A 4,796-nucleotide genomic window follows, 5' to 3' on the forward strand; every position below is an offset into this window, starting at 1 on the left:
TTTGCACACTTGTTTCATTCTAAATAGTAATTTTGTGTACTTTGTAAGCATGTTCATTCAATCTAGAAATAATTCAAGCATTACTCCTTTCCCCCCATTTCTATCGCCTATTTACTAAATGTTAAAAAATAATAATAAATGGTTATCAGCTGTTACATTTTTCATTTGTGTGCAACATGGCTTAGTAAATATTCTGTGATATCCCTTTAAATTGCGAGAGCCACGCCCTGGTGACATCATCATCATCCAGGAAGTGAAATCACTTTGGATTAGTGCCATTACAAACATTAGTGCCAGTGCCAGCCTAATGATATTAAATATTAACTTTCAAACCCCTTAAGCTGACCTTATTTGCAAAAATTGCCAAACAACAAATCTAGCAACTCCTTGGACAAACTTCATCTTCAGAGTCAGGCTGTAATACAGTGCATCACCATGTGTTAGCATTTAGCTAGCAGGATTTAGCTACCTTCCATCAAAAGCTGTTGGTAACAGGTGAGTAAACTGCATTTATTTGGCTCAAACTACAGTGAAAACTGCAATATTGAGAAATATGATGTATTAAGGAATATGTTTTTAGGATTTGTTGCTGAATTGAAAATAATATATGTAGCACAGGCTGTTGATTTTATGATATTTTTGTGCTGATAGTTGGTTTGTCATACTAAAGCATTTTATCTTCGTGCTAAAATTTTAAAAATATTTTTCTATGAAGTTCAGGTAATTCTGTTGCAGGTAGTAAGTTGCTGTTTGTCAATTGCTATATAGTATGTGATTTGAAACAAAGCCTAGTATGTTTTTGTTTGTGTGTGTTTTGCAGTAAATAAAGGAAAGTCCTGTGTTTTTAATATTTAGTTATACTGGATCTTTAGATTATTTATACAGTTTTGCACGTGTGTTGTGATTGATTGAGGTAATGTTAGTTATATATTTGAGCATTCGTTCATTTAACTATCTCTTGTTAGTTGTTTACCACGCTAATTTAAATATTCGGTCAGAATTAGCATGCAAGTATGACTTTAAAACCACATTAGCACTATCTAATAGACTGTAAACAATGTTGTACTTTGATAGTCATTGGCTGCTAATATGATTTCCCTATTTAGAATTTGCAAAGAATCCTTTTCTGAAATTATATTATTAAGGAGAATGTCTGAATATCCTAATATAAAAGCAACTTTACCTCTATTTCTGATTGCAGTGTATGGAGGTGAGCTCTTTTTTGCAAGTAATTTGTGCCCTCAATTAAAAAATAAAAAAAAAATTAAAAAAAATAATAATATATATATATATATATATATATATATATATATATATATATATATATATATATATATATATATATATATATATATATTTTAAAAAAATACATATATATATATATATATATATATATATATATATATATATATATATATTTATTTATTTAAAATATATATATATATATATATATATATTTTTTTTTTTTTGTGTTTTATTTATATATATATATATATATATATATATATATATATATATATATATATATATATATATATATATATACATATATTTATTTAAAAAAATTATATATATATATATATATATATATATGTATTTTATTTATTTATTTATTTTATTAGTGTTTTATAGGCCAGTACACTGCAGATTTCTTTAGTTTTTCTTTATTGTTAATTAATATTATTCTATTTTTTGCTCTTTGTCAACTTTATCTCCATCATCAACGTCATTTTTAGTAGAACTTTTATTACTGTATGTCCCTACGCTCTCCGAAATAAAGAGGTGCATCCCAGTTTGCATACTTATACACTATTCAATGCCATTACAAATAGTGTAAGTGGTGCATTCACACTGAAAACTGGAACCAGTGTTATTAACCTGTTCAATTTTCTCATCAGAACTTTTACAAAAACTCAGAAATAACATTTGACTAAAAAAAAAAAAAGTATTACTGAGCAACCTTTAATCAGTAAAACTTTAGGTAGTCTGTGGGTCAGTCTCTCGCTCACAGTCAGAAGTGTCCGTCTAGTTTTATACAGCGAGTTTAAATGAACGCTCTTCAGAAGCCAGGCAGCAGGAGTCTACAGTGGATGAAGAGAATTAGCGGGAAACTGTAAGGAGGAGAAACGTAATTGGCAGGTTTTTTACCTCCTAGACTTTCAGACTGACGGTGTGGATGAAACGAAGTCTTGTAATAAAGTGATGCTGATGTTCTTGCGCTCTCTCATCTCTGTGATTAAACACACGAGCAGGAGTGTGTGTTTGAGAGACGCTCATTAACCGTCAGAACACACACTCACACACCTCACACACAGTAAAACATGCAGAAGAGCGAGTAATGAGCGGCTCTTGATGAAATACAGCCAGGAACAAATCTGTAGCAGTCACCGTGGGTGATGATGTCATTACCACCCTCAGTCACACAGTACTGGCATCTGCAGATTCAATATGGCTGAGCGCTTGACTATGATGAGATTATGGTCATGGACTGTTTAAATACATAATAATTTAATATAAACTCATATTTTTTAATCATTTATTTGCATATTTATTCTTTTGCATATTTACTTAATAAAAACACTTTTTTATTTGAATTTTGTCAATTAAAATATTGACAAGTGGATTGGATAACCACTGTACATTTTATTAAAAACTAGGAGGGGCGGCACGGTGGCTCAGTGGTTAGCACTGTCACCTCACAGCAAGAAGGTCACTGGTTCGAGTCCCGGCTGGGTCAGTTGCCATTTTTAAATGGAGTTTGCATGTTCTCCCTGTGTTGGCATGGGTTTCCCCCACAGTCCAAGCACATCCACCAGCTGAACTGAATGAGCTAAATTGGCCGTAGTGTATGAGTGTGTATGGATGTTTCCCAGTACTGGGTTGCAGATGGAATGGCATCCGCTGTGTAAAATATATGCTGGATAAGTTGGCGGTTCATTCTGCTGTGGTGACCCCTGATGAATAAAGGGACTAAGCTGAAGGAAAATTAACAAAATAAAGTAAAATAAACTAAATAATACAATTATTTGTTTTACCAATTTTTTTTTTTTTTTTTTTTTTTGCCTTTTTATGCATTTAACACCACTTTCATTATGCACTTGTGAAATTTGCTGTCCTGCTGTCACCTTTTGTGGATCTAAAGTCTTTGCTTTGCTTACAAGTACAAGTGTTTTTTGCGAGCTAAAAAGTTTTGCTTGTAAGTTGAAAAGGTTTGACCCTAAAACATACAGTAACTCAGTGGGTGATGTCTACCTACATGTGGGTGAAAGACCTTTAGGCAATAGAATCACTTGGTTGACTAGTTTGTTCATGTTCACTGCTTCTTGCGACTCACTGACATGAATGTAAAAAGTTAAGAGATTTTTTTGGTATCACTTTATTTTGATGGTCCATTTGAGTATTAGTAGACCGTCTGCTTAATATCTGCTGATGCTCCTTCAACAGACATTAAGCTGAATGTAAGAAACTTTGCAAGTACATGTCAACTTACACTAATATATACAGTTGAAGTCAGAATTATTAGCCCCCTTGAATTATTAGGCCCCTGTTTATTTTTCCCCAATTTCTTTTTAACGGAGAGAAAGTTTTTTTTAACACATTTTTAAACATATAGTTTTAATAACTCATCTCTAATAACTGATTTATTTTATCTTTGCCATGATGACAGTAAATAATATTTAACTAGATATTTTTCGAGACATTTCTATAGATCTAAAAGCGACATTTAAAGGCCTAACTAGGTTTACTAGGCCTAACTAGGTTAATTAGGTTAACTAGGCAGGTTATTAGGCAAGGTATAGTATATTGTTAGTTTGTTCTGTAGACTATCGAAAAAATGTATAGCTTAAAATAGCTAATAATTTTGACCCTAAAATGTTTAAAATAAATGATAAAAACTAAACAAAAATAAAATGAATAAAGACTTTCTCCAAAAGAAGAAAATATCATCAGACACACACTGAACATTGGGAAATATAAAAAAAAAAGAAAAAGAAGAAAACAAATCAAAGGGGGGCTAATAATTCTGACTTCAACTGTATACTATATATACGGTTTATAACGGTATATAAAAAAATACTGTTAACCAGGTTATGGATTTTATAAGCATCTTTTACTGTTGAAATTGCGATAATTTTTTTACAGTTTCACTAAGTAACTTTTGTACTTTTTAATGGCAAATTGATGATATATATTGGCAAATCTGTCCATAAAAATTCAGAAATAAATTCTTAGCTTATGAAAGTGAGAAATGAAATGAGTCTTTTGCTTATTTTTTAGTTTTGTCTTATTTGATTTATTTTTTTTGTGCTTATGCATACACTTTATTAGTTCTGGTTTTATTTGTTTGCGTGCTTACACCTAAAAAAATGTTGAATGAGCTATTTTATTCCTGTTTTGTATAAAATATAGACAAGCGTTTATAGACAAGCAAATATATGTTTTATATCTTATAATCTGCTTTGCTCCTTTTGTAGTAATAGGCCAAAGAATAAATAAATAAATAACCACGTCCCCTTAATCTGCTTCCTGCCGTACGCACTTCTATACCTCCAGAATATGCATGTCATGATCAAATCACTTCCCAGCCATCATTAAAATAGATTTATGCACTTTGGCCGTTTTCCCCAATGCTCCGGATGGAGGAAGCCCAGTTTTTCTGGATGTTTCAGACCAGGCTTGCATTGCTCTGCTCCCGATGGTGAAGCTCCAGATGAAGAGCTTGACTCTGGCTTGTTAACAGACTTCAGACCGACGAACGGACAGAGGCAGAGACCAGCGCTGCTTCAAACACACGT

At 31.8% G+C, this 4,796-nt stretch overlaps 1 protein-coding gene across 5 annotated transcripts in view; it reads left to right on the plus strand.

Moving 5' to 3' along the window:
- The first annotated feature begins 213 nt into the window (after positions 1–213).
- Positions 214–4,796, plus strand: part of LOC137496842 (uncharacterized) — a 141,700-nt gene continuing 137,117 nt past the window's right edge. Inside the window, exon 1 of one of the 5 annotated variants that reach the window (XR_012388171.1) lies at positions 214–495. The gene's annotated coding sequence lies outside the window, so the exon portion shown is untranslated. The remainder of the gene's footprint in view (positions 496–4,796) is intronic. The other 4 variants (XM_073918884.1, XM_073918883.1, XM_073918885.1 and 1 more) reach the window with 4 other exon arrangements.

Source organism: Danio rerio, chromosome 12 (assembly GCF_049306965.1).
Source record: "Danio rerio strain Tuebingen ecotype United States chromosome 12, GRCz12tu, whole genome shotgun sequence".
Classification (NCBI taxonomy): domain Eukaryota; kingdom Metazoa; phylum Chordata; class Actinopteri; order Cypriniformes; family Danionidae; genus Danio; species Danio rerio.